General features: G+C 35.3%; 1 protein-coding gene across 3 annotated transcripts in view; it reads right to left on the reverse strand.

Annotated features, from left to right (window-relative positions):
* The window catches only part of MPP7 (MAGUK p55 scaffold protein 7), a 237113-nt gene that overhangs the window by 206060 nt on the left and 11677 nt on the right, over window positions 1-19376 (reverse strand). Inside the window, exon 2 of one of the 3 annotated variants that reach the window (XM_074267010.1) lies at window positions 15835-16015. The exons of the other annotated variants lie outside the window; for them this stretch is intronic. The gene's annotated coding sequence lies outside the window, so the exon portion shown is untranslated. The remainder of the gene's footprint in view (window positions 1-15834; window positions 16016-19376) is intronic. 3 annotated transcript variants of the gene reach the window in all.

Below are 19376 nucleotides of genomic sequence, written 5' to 3' on the forward strand. Positions count from 1 at the left end.
CAGAAGACAAAATTTCTAGTAACTTAAAGAGTTGCTATAATCCCCCAGTCCCTTGATTGTCAACAGTTAAGACCAAGCCTTGAAATATGAGCCAATTGTCCTTATAAGCCTCTTTTCCTCTTATCCCTAAACATCACTTAAACCACTGACACTGCATTGTCAATGAATTAAGTGGGTTTCTGTAAACTAGCTTCAAATAAGGCTCCTTCTTTGGAAGCTTCATAAGTTTAAAGGTAATGTGATTTCATGCCCCCTAAAAAGGATATTCTCTGTATTTGGAGCACATTAAAATATCAAACATTTCTGATTAGTGTTTCTAAATAATAATACTGTGCTTTATATATACTATTTGAATATATTACCTTTGCAGTACAAAATGGGACTATTGTGAACAGTGTACAAGATTTTGGTCAAAGAAGCAGTCTGGGGAGATTATCCATTTTGATATTAGTTAAGTACAATGTCCCACAAAGACAGGCCAATGCAATTTTCCCTCTCAGTCTGCTCTCTATAATTTCAGGGTGAGGAAACCAACAAAAGTAAAAGTCACAAAACCCTAACTGTCCCAGGGCAACACTACTGAAAATGTATTAATATAGGCTACTTCAACAAATGTATATTCGGAAATATTGTTGGAAGGAAAGATTCAATTTGTAGTCATGATCTTCACTCCCTAAAAATAAAAATCAAAACAATTTTGACCATAAAGGAAGGTCAGAAACTGGTTCACTATTCCTGTCTAAATGCAATCAAGGTTAAGAGTTATGAGTACAATCAATTACAAAGTGATGAATTTAAAGAGAAAACATTTCTGAAATAAGTCAGCATCTATATTCAGTAGTATAGTTCTGAATTCTGAATTTAGCTCTCTTATTTAAATATCATGTGGGGGGAGGGCAGCTAGGGGCACAGTGGATAGAGCACCAGCCCTAAAGTCAGAAGGCCCTGAGTTCAAATCTGATCTCAGATACTTAGCACTTCCTAGCTATGTGACCCTGGGCAAGTCACTTAACCCCAATTGCCTCAGGGAAAAACAAAAAATAAAAAACAAAACCCATCATGTAGGTTCAATAGGTAGTGTGGGGGGGGGGGGGAAGGCACCAGCCTTCTCTGTCAGTATCATTCTCCTTGACTCCTAACTCTTGACCACCTCCTCCCCACCCCCACATCCAATCACTTGCCTTCACAACATGTGTCTCCTTTCTCTCCTTTGACACTGTCACTGCTCTAGTACAGGCTCTCATCGCCTCTTACTGTATTACTGAAACAACCTTTTTTATTAGTCTCTGCCTCAAGCCCCTCTCCCTATTCTAGCTATAGGCTTATATTAACCCCCATTCAATAAATCAATTGCCAACATGATAAAATATAAAATCCTGTATAGTTTTTAAAACCCCTTCATAAAGTGACTCTTTCCTAAAGGTCCAGTCTTAATACTTCTTATTCCTCACCTCTTCCTTCTCCCCAAAATATTTTCAGGAACCTCTATACCAGGAAACCCACTCACAGCTCATCAACAACCTCAGTACCCTCTGCCCCTTTAATTGGAGGACTGAAGGACAGAGTAAAGAAATCTTCCCAAGCCTCCATTTAAAACAGGGCTCCCAGGCCAGCTTTTTATTCTTTCCCACCCAGTTGTCGTCATTTGGAAGGGACTCCAAAATACCCATTAAGTACTTTCCCTCCTCCACCACCTTTTCAGCTTACTTTTATGTTCTGTCTTCCTCCTTTCCCCTTTCCCCTCTCTCCCCAGCCATATCTGTGTCCTCAGTGCTCAGTTAGCACAGTGCCCAATACATACAATTCAGTGACTTGATAATCTTCCTAGATAACCCTCCATCTCTTCCTTCCAAGCACTTTTAATGGATGTTTCTCATGACTGGAATTCTCTCAGTTCTTATCTCTACCTTCTGGCTTTCCAGAACTCTTTCAAGTCTCTGCTACATTTCTACCTCTTACAAGAAGGTTTTGCCTATCCTCCTCAGTCTTATTTTGCCTTCCTTTTCTGATTATCCTGCATCTATCTCTTTTGTACACAATTGTTTACATGCTAATTAGACTACACAACTCTTTAAAAACAGAAAATAATTTTTTGCCTTATATTATATTCCTAGGAGTGAGCATAGTACCTGGCACAAAATAGGTACTATGTTTGATGACCTGACAATATGAATTATATATCCTTATTAGATAGTCATAAAAAACAGACTCTAATGCACAAAGAATATAATGGTATTCAGTATAGATTTGGTTATACTTATATGTTCTTTCCAGAATCCTCTGGTAAAAAAAAAAAAAAAAATCTTTTTAATTCTGTAGTAACAGATTTACTTGATGGTCATATTAACAATAAATATTAACCTAACATTTTTTTTCTTTTGAATACTATCCCTTGGAAACTAAAACAGAATACAAATGAGCCATAAAATTCTCAGCATGCTGATCTAAATGCAGGGTAGGTAATGTCAGCCAACATAAATACCTCACATGCTACCATGAAAAAAATACTTATCGCTTGACAAAATAAAATTTTTAATGTATGAAATTATTTTTTGTGAAAAAGTCACTACATAACTTTCATTACTGAACTCAACCCACAAATCTGTAGTCTATAAAGTAATGGAAAATGAAACAGCATCAATGTAGTTTATTGTTATTTTATCATTATCTTAAAAATGGAAAGGGCCTTGTTTCACACATAATTCTGTATAATGCCCTAAGTTTTCCCTTACTTTAAGTAAGCATCATTTAGTTATATTCAATAATTGCTTTTAAAAAGAGCAATGCTTTAAAGCTAGACACACATATGTTACATTTGGAAACTTGAGTGAAAGCTGGCATAAACAATGTGTGTTCAGAAACATAAGACACCATCCGATGGTCAAGACTTCAACGGACTGGAGCCAAAAATGCATCATATATCAACCCAAGACAGAAAACTAACTTGTAGGTCAAATTTGAAACTTGCACTTCCACTACTTATTAAGCATGCTACAAACTTCAAAAATTAATATTCTCTCAACCAAGTAAAATTATACCTAAATACTTTTGTGGGCTGATTTGTTTAGTTTTTTCCTCCCTTAGAAGAGCCCTCCTGCTTCTTTCTTTACTATTCAAAATTATATATACATTTTTCATTTTGTCCAACTGCTCCTTCATGTTTTTAATAACTTTCAAAGAAAGCAGGCACCTGAATAACAGAATATATACATGGAATTATTTCAAATATAAGCAAGTTACATTGAAAGAACATACCATATTCTGTAATCCACTGAGTCTACTTTTGTTTTCAGTTAGAACTTTTACTCTTGACCTGTTCTAGCTTCACATGCTTTTCCTTTTTTTATTATGGAAAAGTTACTTTATATCTTTCCATTGAAAAATATTTGAAAATGACTAGATTAATGATAGGAAACTACACACTGACTTATTTTCTTAGTAACTTGTGATACTTTAATGTTATTACTATATGATATTATAATGTAGTTATAACATGAAGAAATTCCAACCATACAAATTATCAAAAACAAAAGAAAGAGCAAGGTAAAATATCCTATATATTGATTAAAAGTGATTGTTTACAAATCAAGTAAAGCTAACAATCTTAAAAATAAAAAATTTAACAGACTAATAATTTATCAATCTATACTCCACATTATTTTTACTAGGCCATCTTAATTTCTGACTATGAACAAGTTTCTATTTATTTATACAATGCTATAGTAATTTAAATTTATACTTAGAAGGTGACAGAAAGCAAAATGTTTCCAAACTAACTCAAGAAAAAATGTCTTATAAAAATATACAATGTAGGGGTGGGGCCAAGATGGGGATGGTGGAGAGTAGACAGGACTTTGCCTGAGCTATTCCTGTTTTCCCTCAGAATCAACACCAGATTAAGCTTCTGAACAAATTTTGGAGTGACATAACTCACAAATATTTGGAGTGTAACAAATTTCCAGCAGAAGATATTTTGGAAGGACTTCAGGAAAGGTCTGCCTCAATCGGGGAGGGAGGGTGAGGAGAGGAGGGGAGATCCAGAACAGGAGGCCCAGAGCAGAGAAGCCCTAATTGAGGAATACTAATGGGAAACCTCTTAGCCAAAATACAGCATCATTGGCTACTCTGTTCTGGTTCACAAGCCAGTGGATCAGCAGACTAGCTGTGAGATCTCCAAAACAACTACAGTGAGGCCCTGAGCGCCAGCCTAACAAAGAGGGACTTGGCCATGCCCACCCAGCTCAGAGAAGAAGCTAGCTAGCTGCATCACCCTGTCACCCTGCAGAGAAAGATCAGGACAGGGACTCCCCTTTGCCCTAGGAGCAGACCTCAACCTTTAAAAATGATTGAAAAAGCAAAAAGAGCTCTGAACATAGGTATTATAGACACGAAAGAGCAGACCTCAAACCCTGTAGACATTAAAGGTAAATGCCCTCAGGTGAAACCTTAAAGGTTTCCAAGTTGAAGACTTTCTTCAAGTCTTCAACTCAAAAGGCTCTCTAAGAAAAATTCAAAAAAGATCTTAAAAAAGAGAAGAAAAATGGGGAAAGTTTGGAAAAGGAAACAAAGAAATTATCTGAAGAAAATCACTTCTCAAAAAATAAATTTGGCAAAATGGAAAAAGAAAGCACGTTGAAAAACAGAATTTGTAAAATGAAAGGAAAAAAAAAATCCAATGAACAAAACAAATCATTTAAAAGTTCATCTAGCCAAATGCAAAAGGAGGCAAAAAAGCTAACTCTGTAGAGAATAATTCACTAAAAATTAGAATTGAATAAATGAAAGTGAATGACTCAATGAGACAACAAGAATCAGCCAAACAAAACCAAAAAAAAAAAAAGAAAGAAAGAAAATGTAAAATACCTCATTGGAAAAACAAATGACCCGGAAAATAGATTCAGGAGAGAGAATCTTATGAATTATTGGACTTATTGGACTAGCTGGAAAAAAAAATCGTATAGGCCTACAAGGATAAAAAGAGCCTGGGCAACATCTTTCAAGAAAGTATATTATATCACATGAAGAGGTTAAAAAAAAAGGCTAAAGTCATTCTTATTGTTAATATTCTATTCTGATGCACAGCGATGACCCTTGGGAACATTATGCCTGCACAACAAATTCTGTCAGTTTCTGCCAAGCTGAAAGATATCCAGAGCATAATTCTGGTGGCAGATTTGTTAAAAGATACTTCATTTATAGAAGAAATTTTAAAAGACTAAGACATTAGGCATATAATATACAGAAGTACCCACAAAGATGAAACCAAAGACCCAATGAAGCACTGAAATTATCTAGTAACAGTGTACAAGTTGGATTAGAGGTAAGGAGGCCAATTTGGAGACAATTTTACTGAGAGAGATGAAGGTAACCAGTATTAGACTCTTAGTAAGAATGAAGAAGTTCAGTCCTCTAGTTTAAATAATGAGGAAACTAAAGATGTATACAGGGAATAATTACTTAATACTGAAGGTGTCAAAGTAGAGTGAGGATTGGGACCAAAATGTCCAGAATTCCAATCCAATGCTGCTCCTATCATATTGACTATATATAATGTGAAAGCTGTTACAAAAGTTTACCAAAAAAAAAAAAAAATCCTGAAAAGCAATAATAACTCTGATATTTTCCATCTGCAAAGTTGGAAAGAAATTTGGAAGGATTTAATTTTTTCCCAGCCATGTCTGACTCATGATCCCATTTTTGAAGGAGTTTTCTTGGCATAGACACTGGAGTTGTTTGCCTAAGGAACTGAGGTAAAAGAAGTGACTTTCACCCAGCGAGTAACTGTCTGGGGCCACATTCGAACTCGGGAAGTTGAGGATTCCTGACTCTAAGTGTGCACTCCATTATGCAATCCAGCTGAAACAAAGTCCTAGAAAAGGCAAACCAATCTGAAGAAAAACTGGACCTGAGCTCAAATCCTTCCCCTAACACTTTTCTTGGGTAAAATACTTGTCTCTAAACTTTAATTTCTTCATCTATAAAATGAAAGCTCTCAAAGAGAGAGTCTCTAAGGTCCCTTTTAGCTCTAAGATCTATGAACATATATTAAATCTGAGGGCAAGATGAGACATAAAGTGGAGGTAATCTCTAAGACAGTACTTAAGGTTAGAAGGGCAGACTATGAATGTTAAAAAAACAAAAGTTTTACATTTATTTATGTTCCTAAAACCATGAAGTACATTTATTTTAACACAGGAAAGCAAAAACTGCAGCAAAAATAACCTAATATCTTCCTACATATTAACTAGTTCTAAAAATGGCCCTAGCAACAGAATTTTAAAATATATTACTTCAATCTAAAGCCCCTTACTACCTACTCACATCCTTTGCACTTCAATGATTCTGCAGTTAAACTAAACCACAATTTTTTCATCTCATGCAATATTTTCAAAACACCAAGTAAAAATTGTCAACCTAAGAAAACAAAGCCTTAACATTTCAATTGAAAAAAATCCATTTTTAAATTTCTTCACTATTATGAGGAAATGCTTTTATTATCATTAGAGCAAGTATAACAAAAATTATCACATAAATTATTGTTCAAATTAATGAATTGGGATTAACAAAAGGCCAATAGATCTGAGATTTTAAAAGTCACTGGTCATTTTGGAAAAAGGAATTCTATTGAAGGATAAGCTCAGAAGCTAGCTTACAAAAATTCATAATGAGAAGAAAGGAAGTGAAAGTACATAACTCTACATAGCTTTCTCAGAATTTAGCCAAGACCAGAGACATTAACAGGGATGGTAAAATCAAGTGAGATGGGTTTTTTTCTTTAGTTGTATTAAAGTAGAAGAAAAGATCAGTTTGCAGTAGGAAAGGCATGTGGAGGAAGGAAGACAAATGAAAGAGTAGGATAGAGGGAGCAACCTGCTGAAAAAGATGGGATGGGATCAAAGATGAATGCAGGCAGGTTTCAAAAAGAAATCTCCTTGAGAGTTCCTTTTCATGAAAGATGAGGATGAAGAAGAAGATATTTGAGGAAGACATCTGAGTAATATTAGATAAGGAGAAGAGAGAGCTCTTAGTGAATGGCATCAATTTTTTTCAATGAAATAAGAGGTAAGATCCTCAGCTAAGAGGATAATGGCAAAGAATAATATGGAAGAAGCAGAGAGGCATGAAAAGATTTTAGAATAGCCACTGTGGTGAATGAGGAAGCAATGAGAGTATATTTGAGATTATATAATATAAATTTGTATTGGACTCAGTAAAACTCTGTGATTTTGTCCAGCTCAGGTCACTAGCACAGGAAAAGGCAGTAGGTGGTGGAAGTAATCCAAGACTGGAGGTTGGCAAAGCATGATCCATGAAAGGTCAAGCAGAGTTCAACTGATTAACCCAAGGGTCAAAATATGAAAAGACAGAGAGCATAATAGACATCATGGCCCAAAGAACAGAGGTCCCAAGCAGGGAAAAAAACATGTTAGGCAATGGAAGGGCAAAAGGAAAGATGCAATAATTAGAGTATGTGATCCAGCAAAAGAAACTTCAGAATTCATGAAATTAAAGTGGAAAACTTAAAGGTAATGGCAAATAAAAAAAATAAATAAATTCATCATGCAGTTGCCAAACTTCTGGTGACAAGACAACCTATACTTAGGTGGATTATTTTTGAATAGTAAATATAGGTCCAGGGCAGTATCCACATTCAAAGCTTGAGAGGACTTTCCAGGTTTTGTTTTTACTATTATGGTCTCCCCAAGAAGTCAAAGTCAAACCTCACCATAAGTCATGGAAAGGAAGTAACACCTAGTTAAAAAGCAAAGTTGCTGATTAAATCAATCAAGTTGCCAACTCCAATGCTTTTTGCCTGAGTCTACCTTTGTAACATCTCTCATAATTATACCTTTCTTCTCCTCTGACACAGCCTAGTGCAGGCAGGCCATTACCATTTAATGCCTGGTTGGTTTCCCTTTCTTAAAGCTCTGCTTATTCTAATCTATCTATCACTCAGATGTCAAACTGATCTTTCTAAAGTAGGGGTCTGACCTGGTTATCCTGGTCATCCTGGTTATCCTTTATTCAATAAACTGTAGTGACTTCTGACTCTCTACTATATACATTTTTGACAGTACATATGCATAGGTAACCTTTTTTTTACATTATCCTCTGTACTCCCCACTGCCCCGAACTTTTCCCCCCTTTCCCTCCACCCCCTCCCCTAGATGGCAGGTATTCCCATACATATTAAATATCTTATAGTATATCCTAGGTACAATATATATGTGCAGAACCGAATTTTGTTGTTGTTGTTGCAAAGAAAGGATTGTATTCAGAAGGTAAAAATAATCTGGGAAGAAAAACAAAAAAACAATGCTCACAGTTTACACTCATTTTCCAGTGTTCCTTCTCTGGGTGTAGCTGATTCTGTTCATCATTGATCAATTGGAATTGGATTAGCTCTTCTCTATGTTGAAGAAATCCACTTCCATCAGCATACATCCTTGTACAGTATCATTGTTGAAGTGTATAATGATCTCCTAGTTCTGCTCGTTTCACTCAGCATCAGTTGATGTAAGTCTCTCCAAGCCTCTCTGTATTCCTCCTGCTGGTCATTTCTTACAGAACAATAATATTCCATAACCTTCATATACCATAATTTACCCAACCATTCTCCAATTGATGGACATCCATTCATCTTCCAATTTCTAGCCACTACGAAAAGGGCTGCCACACTGACTTTTAAAAACCTTTCAAACCTGACCTCTTCCTATCTTCCAATTTTCAACCATTTTATTGTCTCCATCTTACTCTGTAATACAGCAATACTGGCCTCTGTTTGTTCCTAACATAAAACCCTCTAACTCGTGACACTAGCTATCTGCCATAGCTGGCATATTCCTCCTTCCTCATCTCCCCCTCCTGGTTTTTCTGGCTTCCTTCATGTCTCAGCTAAAATCTCACCTTTTACAAAAAGCCTTTCCTTAATGTTTTCTCTTTCCTTTGAAATTATCTCCAATTTATCCTGCACATATGTTGTTTATACACATATGTTTGTATGTTATGTTGCCCATTAGACTCCTTAAAAGCAGGGAATATTTTTTTTTAATACTTAGCACAGTGCTCAATAAATGCTTGCTGACTGGCTTGACTAGTATACTATTAGAATTAGTTGTGACCTAAACATTACTATAAAGGGTGGTAAACTTCACTTCAAAGGACCCATATAATGAAGTTATTTCAAGACTTCTTTCTGATAACATGAAATATATCTCAGGAGAACTACAGAACTCTGAAAGGTATAGAAAAGGCCTTGGGCCCAGAGAAACATGTCCCCAAAGCAGAGGGCAAAACAGGATGGTAGTAGGAGAATGAATCATAATCACAAAAAAGTACTATAACAGGCCAGATCCAATGACACAAATTTTATTACTTATACTGAAAGACAGTCAATTCTTAACATTTCAAACTGGGAACTCTATGTATTATTAAAACATATAGGCGGATATAACTTTCACACTAGTCTATAAACAACTAATTTCCTATGGGGGTAATTAATCAAGTTAATCTGAAAAGAATATCTAAAATGAGAAAAATGAACCTACATTGTAGGTGAGCTTGGAAAGGATGGAAATGGTTGGAAGACTATTGGCACTCAAGATATTAAATAATTATAACTTTCAATTCTGACATGTAACAGTAAGCCTGCAAAGTATCACAATGCTAGGTTCGGGGTCCAAAGATAAGTGACATTTGTGAACATTTTGATGTCTGTTTTGACAAGATCTGTTCCCACAAAGAATTAAGTTTCTCACTTTATAACCTTGCTCAGCACTTGGGTAAAAAAATAGTACATGGAGATAAAAAGCATCTGAGAAACACTATTTCTTTCTATAAACAAACTTGAGAATTCCCAGTTCCAAAAGCTACTTGGCTCTCTCAAATGGAACATAACCGTGCCAACTACACCGATATTTCTTGGTAAGCGGCTTCCAACTAGATAAAGAATGCTATTCTTTCAAAATTAGACAGATGAACTCTTGAGAACCAGATGCCCATGAGTGCTCATTTCAGTCTCAAGATCTAAAGCCAGAAATGAAAACACAATCCTGAAAACCAACAAGTTTTCTCTCTTCCAAGTAAGAAAAGGTATGGTTCTGCCCATGTTGTCCTTCCTTTTCAAATACACTGTTCACTTGCACACAGAAATAGTAACATAGTTTGATGATTGACAGCTCTTCTCAGCAATACTATGATCCAAAACAATTTCAAAAGAATCATGATGGAAAATGCCATCGAAATATGGAGAGTCTGAATGCAGACTGAAAGATAGTATTTTCACTTTTTTTCTTCTATAGTTATGACTATATTATTAGGAAGTTCAAGTCAGCAAGGCCAAAGGAAGAATCAACAATCTGAAAGCAAAGGAAAATGTGTTTTTTTTTTCCCCTTTTGTTCTATTTCTTCTTTCACCACATTAGTAATGTGGAGGGGAGGGGAAGATAACATTCACTACCAAAAAATATGTATTCAGGGCTTAAAATAAGTACTTATTCAGGTCTGACTACACACAAATCATTGGACTACGTCCTGTGGCTCAAAAAACCAATGAGAAATAAGCTCACATGAAATATGCTCATTGAGCATAATTAAAGTCACTTTCTAAAATATTTAGTACTATTTGTAACTTGCCTTCTCTTTTAATAAAAAGGAATCCATTTCTGATCAGCTATTATTTTCCAGAAATTATTATTTCTTAGAAATTCTGTAATAGCATACTGTGCTTCAATGAATTCCTAAAGCTTATAATCAAAACACTTCAGTTCACAGGACAACAGATGACTGGGAGTCCTGTTATCATTGATCAACAAATACAACTATCCCAGAAAGCTATATTGTGTTGTATATTACTTCAGCATTAGTATACAATATTTCAGAGTTTTTCTATTGCTCTTGTATTTTCACTTCATGTTAATTCAGAATTGACTTAAAAACTCTCAAAAGCTGAATGAAAAAAACAAAACAAAACAAAAAAGATCTGATTGTTCAAGATCTCATCACTTGCTTAGATAATTGGGGGTACTGATTCAAAAATCTTAAATTTGATTCAGTATGACACTTTTGCACCCGAATCAATCAACTAGTTTTCCAAATGACACCACAAACTTTTTGATTCAAATCTTTAATTCCTTGCTAACATGAAGACTCTCAGCACCAAGAGCTTCCATGGAACCAGCTGAAGTATACTAGAAATCATCAGCCTAAAACGTGGATCAAGCAGAGAAAGCCTCTATTTGACATAACAAATTAGAGCCCAAAATAAGTCAGATGAATGAAATGGAAAAATTTTAGTTGCAAAACACAGTGCTTGATAATAGAAAATCGAGACAGTGCTCTCAAGGAGCTCAAATTCTAACTGGAGAAGACAATACTTTAAAAGAAGGTTTATGTTAATGCTCACAGCAGAAGAAAAGGTTAGGTGGTACTTAAGCATGAAAAGTAGCAGGGTAAATAGCAGAGCCCAAGGACCTTGGGGAGTAATGGCAGGGCAAATAGCCCCAATCAAGAGGATAATGGGACTAAGAGTTAGTATGAAGTAAATTATTAGGAAGACATTTATTACCAAATGGTCTAATGAGTTGAGGGAGGAGGAGAAGGGCAAAAGTTATGACTATATTATTAGGAAGTTAAAATCAACAAGACCAGAGGAAGAATCAATAATCTGAGACAAAGCAAAGGACAAAAAAGTAAGAAATCAAATAAATAAAAGAAAATAATCTGAATTGAAGAATTAAGCCATGGAGTACAGTGCTACACTTTTGCACTTTTGGATAAAGTATGAATTGTTCATCCTAACTGCCTCCTGAACTGCATGAGTATTTTCTCATTTCTCTAAAGGATTATTTCTAATCTCTCTGAGACCAAGATAAGTCCCCCAAATCACTAAACAACTTAGGGCATCTAGGGATTTTCAGACAACATCAAACTGAAATTCAACTAACATAAGATAAACTAAGTAACTGCGTTTTTATTCAAAGTCATGACAGAAGCATTTGGTGTCTGATACAGAATATTGAAAACAAATAAAAGGGTCTTTTAATTCTAATGATAACCATCCAGAACAAAACATATTTATGACAGAGAAGGGCAATTCACAAAATTAACATTGTTTTAATGAAATATGAATGAATTTTTTAAAATCCAAACAATCCTATGCTAAAATGACTAACCTTCACGTTCCTATATTTCCTATATTTTCCTATAAGCTCACTTTTACATACTCACTTTTAGATACTCCTTTGTTCAATGATTTTAGAAAAAAATAAGAGAGGATCCTCTTTAAATGATATTATTTTTGTTTCAAAATTTCAATTACTTTTAGGAACCTGAAATATTGAACTTTACCAAAATTTCTAAATAAAAGCTTATCAATGCTCCCTGTCTCATTCAATTTGAATATATTTTGTTCTGGATGGTTATTAAATGTTTGCAAAATACAATTAATTGATAAAAATCAACAAAAATACGATCTCGAATCACGTACCCATCTTAGTTTGGCTTAAAAGAAAAAGCACTAGACTTGGAATCATGGGAGATATAGGTTCAAATTAGGCCTCTAAAACACAATAGAACAAATCATTTAATCATTTTAAACCAGTTACTTGTCACATCAGCTCCCACTTTACAAGACTAAAACCAAACATCAATCATCATATTAAGTTTGCTGATGAGCCTAATTCCCCCCATAATATTAATACAAACCACACTCACATTCAAAATACTACTGAAATTATTCTAAAAGGAAAGTCGAATTGAAGATACAAAATCCAATGTAAAGAAACAGGCAGTTTCTGAAAGCATAACACTGCAATTACGCTTTAATCATGGATCTGGAATAAAAAACACACAAAAATATTTTACATGCTTTTCTAACAAGAACCTATTCTTTCATATGTTAACTATTTAAAAGATGAATATAAATTCTTTAAGGCAATTTAATACTGCCAAGATCCTAAGGTGCTGAAAAGTAAGTAAATGTGGATAAGTAAACTTTGGTTTACTTATCTACAAGAGGCGACTGAACTACATGACTTTGAAGTTTCTCTTCAATACTAAGTTTTATAAGCTGATGTATACTACCATAAGTTTACTTATCCACATTTACTTTTTTTTTAAGTTTACTTCACTTGTAGTCTACATTATATGGACTTTTACAGAAATTCCATAATATTTGTCAGTTAGTATGTCTATCTGGGATGGACAGTACTAATAGCCAAGCTTAGTCCAAAGTTTAAAAAGAATGAGAGCAGGCCTTAGAAAAGCTGCAGCTTCCTTTAATGATTCCTTATTTCCACTAAAAACAAAGTTCATCTTTTTAAGTACCAACATTCTTTGGATTTTGCTGTGAAATATGAAATAAAACAATATTTCTAAACACTAAAAATAAATGCCACCCAGAGAGCACTAGGGAGGTAAGAGATGGGTATGAGCAGACTGCATTGTATAACCACAAAGATTCTTCAAAGAAGAAAAGCAGTGAAACATGGCATTAAGGACATGTATGTTTGAAAGATGAAGTGATTCCCCTGGCAAGGGAAAACACTGGAGTACTTATCTTGCAGAAGAAATCTCGAAAAGTCTCAAGTACAATGGGCGAATTTTCCTGGGAAAAACTTTTGGAAGGACAAGCAACAAAGAATGGACAAACATGGGTGGGCTACAATCTGCTCAGCTGAAAGGAATTCCTAAACTGATAAGATCACAGACCCATCTGGGCATCTGAGAAAACTAAGATTGTTCATTTAGAGCTACCCCCAAGTCAGAAGTCTTTTCTGTATAATTTTCCTATTAATACAAAGGCTTTCATATATATTTTTTCATTAGGAAGATCAGCTTAAGCAGCTCCTAATTAAATATAAAAGAATTTCTTAAGAGTCTATTATAATATTTTGGTTTTAACATTTCACCTTACCTAGCCCAAATAAGAATAAAAATAAGAGAATTTAAAAAAAAAAAAAAAGCAAAAGTTAAGACAGTAAGAAAAGATAAAATGAAAACAAAAATTGCAAAATTCCTTCTATTTAATTTTGAATTGGCTGGAAGTGGGAGGCTGTAGCAAAAGAACTACAAATAATAGGTTATCCTACAAACCTAGTTAATTCATGTTTGGCTATGATGATCAGGATGCATATTTCTCACTTCTTTAGTATGTATAAATTGTTCAAGTATTATAATATTTCATATTCTTTGTATAGTTTGGTTCTTTTCATAATGAAAAAGTCTTACAAAAGGTTATCTGGAGAATCTCAAAAGCTTTAAAAAAAAATATCAACTACCACTGAAAGATTTTTTTCACTAAAAAAACTTATTACTACTATAATGTTAAACTCTATTAGCCTTGAATTACTATATTTTATTAGCATTTTAATTTCTAGATAAAGTTAAAGACATAGCCACAACAACAGTGAAGACAACTTTTTCGTACTCATTCACATTCCATACATTTGATTTGTATTTTATAATAGTTTTAGTATGATGTACACAGGTATTTTTTCCACAATTGTGATAGCAACAGCAAGGTAAAAGAACAGCACTCTAATCATCAGTGTTAAATTTTAGACGTGGAGTTACTAAATTATTTAAATCCTTTGACCCAGAGATCCCAACAATGTTTATAGCCCAAGAGGATTAATGATAACAAGACCCACATATACAAAAATAGTTATAACAGCATTACTTTAAGAAAAAAAAACTGCTAACAAATTATGTGCCTATAAAATTATCTTGTTTTCATAATACCAAAATGCTTGATTTTGTTGATGACTGTTAAGTTCATACTAAAAAAAGGAAAAAAAATTAAATTACCAAATTATATGCTCATTCATTGCAAAACAATGGAACAACCTATAGTACATGAATGTAATGGAATAATTTCGCTGCATAATGACAACATGAAAATTTCACAGAAACATGATAAAACTTGTGCAAGAAAAACAGAATCAAGAAAGCAGACCCCAAAAAGCAGTATCTACAATGGCCATGACATGCAAAATAATGTTGCTAAAGAACAAAAAAAGTCAGATGCTGAGAGAGACATTAAATGATTAAAGAATTCTTATTTCTATTAACAATTAGGTTTTTAAAAGTGGAAAGTGACCTGTGGGAGATTTAAATATTTACTAGATGGTGTAAGCAATCAAAATATTAAGAAAGTCACAGTAAGATAAAAAAATTTAAAACCTTAAGCTTTGAAAACTGATGAGCAAATGAAAGGCTACATTAAATCAATTCAGTGGCTTAAAATACAAACTGCAGAGAATATTCATTATTAGCAGGTGATCAATACCATCTCTTATTTTCTCAGGTGGCTAATTGAGCCAGTGAGCTAAAGATGTGAGGAGATGATGCTTGCATTAGTTAGCCCTTGGAGAACTTTAAGTACACTATATTTCATTTCTTAGAATTCTACACTGTATATAGTTGGGGATGGCGGAGACGGGGAAGCTAATAAAACTGCTACATGGGGAGTCCCTGTTCTATCTACTTTCATTTCAGTATCTTTCCCCAGTTCCCAATTCCCTCTCCAAGCAACAGATATGGATACTTCCTGGTGACTCCAATTCTTCTTTTAAAGTAGCCATCAAAACAGCAAATGAAAGAGATCACAACTAAAACTCATTGGTATGGTCAGGGTTAGCATCTCTAAAGCTTATTCAAATAAATTAATTTAATTGAGGAAAACTTAAAAAGAATAAGGAAGTAGCAAGAACTATAGAAATTGGTGAAATTTTAACATGTAAGAAATGTTTTTCACCAGCCAACAGCACAAGAAAATAAATGACAAAACAAACTCTGAGATTTAAAAACTAATTCGGTTGTGTTTTCAATTACCTGTGACCCTGCCTGCCTTTTTATCTCTGTATTTTCTTCCTGAGGGACCCAAGAAGATGATTCCCAAAGACAGACTGGAGGGCGGTTTCTGACAGTTCTGGCATAAGGCACAGGATAAGACACAGATGTTCACAGACATTGATCTGCATACCAAAAAGTATCCCAATGCCCTTACAGGCTTCTGAAAGCAAAGAGAAGAGAGTGGTCAAGATCCCAGACTAGTGATGGGGACTAAGAAGCATTAAGATAAAAGATCCAGAGTTGAAACTGGTGCTACTGTGAATGGAAGTAGAAAGTCTAGTCTTGCCACTTCGCCTTTATTTCTGCTCCTTACTCCAGAGGTGGGAATAAAGTCTCCTCCTCCCATTTTATTTCTATAAAGTCAAAGGTACCCATGATGAGAATCCTATCCAGTCATATCTAACGACCTAGAAGGGCAACACCCAGATGATAGCTGAATGAGACCAACTTTCAAAGAACAGTATTTAGTCTAATTTCCTTTTTCACTTCATTGTATATACAATATACAACATATGACCTCAACAGTCTAAGTTTTTGAAGGCAAAGTGTTTAAACAGAGAAAGAAGAATCTAAGGACAGGATGGGTGGAGACTCTCAGCTACACAGATTTTACTATTTTGAACAATATTCCACTGCATTTCTTAGATTAATTCAAACTGCTGGAAGTTCTCTAGGCTCCCACATGTTGGGGCTAACCCCGGGCCTTGGTCTCCCGGGCTCTCCGCTACAGCACGCTTCTTCTCAGTAATTACTATCGCCACGGCACACCAAGGCTTGCAGAGCACCTCACAAATATGGTTTCATTTGGTCCTCACATCTCCATGGAGCACGTACTGTTGGTACCTTCCCTATTTTATAGACAAAGCTATGGAGGCTTCCAGAGCTAGTGACCACCCAGTCCTAGTCCAGCACTCTGTCCACTGCTCACACAGCCCTGCCTGTGCCCGAGCCTGTCCACACAGCCAGATGGGATCTCCTGAAGCTCCCCATGCTGATGAACCACCCCACCCCACACACTCTCCCTACATGACTTCAGGCATCTCACACAGTTATCACAGAACTGGACAGAAGAGAGAAGGGGATCCTGGGGTAGCTGGGTGGCCCAGTGGATAGAGCATGGCACAGTCCTGAAGTCAGGAGGATCTGAATTCAAATTCCGCCTCAGAGAACACTTGTGCAGATCACTTTACCCTGTCTACTTTAGCTTCCTCATCTGTACAATGAACTGAAGAAGGAAATGGCAAACCACTCCAGTATCCTTGCCAAGAAAATCCCAAATGGGGTCACGTGAGTCACACATGACTGACACAACCCAACAGAAGAGAACTCTGTATAGTCCGACCCATACATGAAAAGAATCTCCCCTCTCACATGCCCAAAAGGTCAGCTAGCTCCTACATGAAAATCTTCAAGAAGGGCCAAAAGGAACTTGTCTGTTATCCTTTCTCAAACCCACTTATCCTCCTGAATGTCACAATCGGAGAGGCTCCCGCCCTTCAGGACATTCCCATGGGCCACCTCAGAGCCATCCTTACCTGCCCCCTCCCTCCTGACACATATGACTACATAGTTTCTCTGGTATCCCTGCTCATTGCCCCCTCCTCATTAGTGCTGTAGCCTCTGCTCTTCCTCCTGTTTCTCCCTTTCCCAATCCATCTTCTAGCCAGCTACAGCGGCATTCCTCTCATACCACTGAGCAGATCACTCTCCTGCTCAAGAAGTTCCAGTGATTTCCTGCTGCCCGCAAGGTGAAACACAAACTCCTGCTTAGTACTTAAAAACCCCTCATAGTCCAACCCCAACCTACCTTTTTAGTCTTAACATTCTTCCCCTTTTGGCAGCCTACAATCCAGTCAGACCAGTCCCTTTGCTGTACCTCTCCATGCCTCTGGCACATGGTATTTATTGTTCCTGCAAACAACTCATAGTCTCTTCTTCCTTCACTACTACTTCCTTGAATCCCTAAGTTTCCCTCATATCTCACTTCAAACACCACCTCTCAAGGTAGGCTTTTCCTAACTGCTCTTTGTGCCTTTCCCTTTGAAATTACTTTTAATTTACTCTATGTCTGTGTATATATATGTATATGAATCTACACACACTGTCCAATACTATGCAACATTACAGAGAGAGCTTGTGTGTGTGTTATACTACTAAATTTAGTATGTAGTAGCGTTTAAACATCTATATTTAAAAGACCAGATTAAATTATGAAAAGAAACATTTTAAGATTTCACCAAAATGTGACAATTTTTCTTATGACTGTGAAATCTTAAGATTCAAGAAAAAATTTTTTAATCTGGAACACCATTAGTAAATAATCACAGATACAGAAAAAATTACAATAGTAAATATCCAATTCTTAAAGTCTCTCTTCTGAACCAATTCTTAAATCATTAATTGCAGAGTTAGGTTTTCACAAAGAGTATAATATATCAAAAAAATAAAATGTTATTTTATATTACTCAAACTATTATAGATCAACACAATAAATTCATACTAGTCAAGAGGAATTTATTAGCTATCCCATTACAGACACTTTATATTAGCCCATTTTTATAATATCAAAAAGGCAATACTTAATTACTTAATACAGATGATATAATAAGGCCTGTATTCAAATCTGGTGCTCTAGTATCTTTGCCAGAAAAATACCATGCAGTATGTAGTCCATGAGCTCATGGACATGACTGAACAACTGAACAACTTCAGTTCTATTGTGCAAAAATGTTTGTAGTTCTTTTTATAGTGATAAGGCACTAGAAATTGAATGGATGCCCATCAGTTGGGGAATGGCTGAATAAGATATGATATATGAATGTTATGGAATGGTACTGTTCTATAAGAAATGCTGAGCAAGCTGAAAACCTGAAAAGACTTATATGAACAGATGCTGAATGAAATGAGCAGAATCCAAGAGAACATTATACACAGTAACAAGATCAACTGATGAACTTCATTCACTCTTTTCAACAATGAAGTGATTAAAGGCAATTCCAATAGATTTGTGATAGAAAGCGCCATCCATATCCAGAAAAAGAACTATGGAGATTGAAAGTGGATTGAAGCATAATATTTTCACCTTTTTTACTGTAGATGTTATTTTGCTTGTTTTTTTTTCCTTTTTTCTTTTTTCCCCCTTTTGATCTGATGTGTGTGTGTGTGTGTGTGTGTGTGTGTGTGTGTGTGTGTGTGCTCGCGCGGGCGTCTGCATGCACATGCGCAACATGATGAATTTGGAAATGTTTAGAAGAACTCTACAAGTTTAACTTATATCGAATTGTCTGCTGTCTTAGAAAGGAGGAGGGAAGAAGGAAAAAAATTTGGAACACAAGATTTTGTAAAGATGAATGCTGAAAACTATCTTTACATGTATTTGGAAAAATAAAATGCTATTTAAAATGAATGAATGAATAAAAAACAAGCAAAAAAAAAAGCAATATGATGAGATTAAAATTTAGTAAGATAAATTAAACATCCATCATACAGATCCCAGAGTTACTAGAAGATTCCTTCAGTTC

The sequence above is a fragment of the Sminthopsis crassicaudata genome, chromosome 5, assembly GCF_048593235.1.
Source record: "Sminthopsis crassicaudata isolate SCR6 chromosome 5, ASM4859323v1, whole genome shotgun sequence".
NCBI classification, from domain to species: domain Eukaryota; kingdom Metazoa; phylum Chordata; class Mammalia; order Dasyuromorphia; family Dasyuridae; genus Sminthopsis; species Sminthopsis crassicaudata.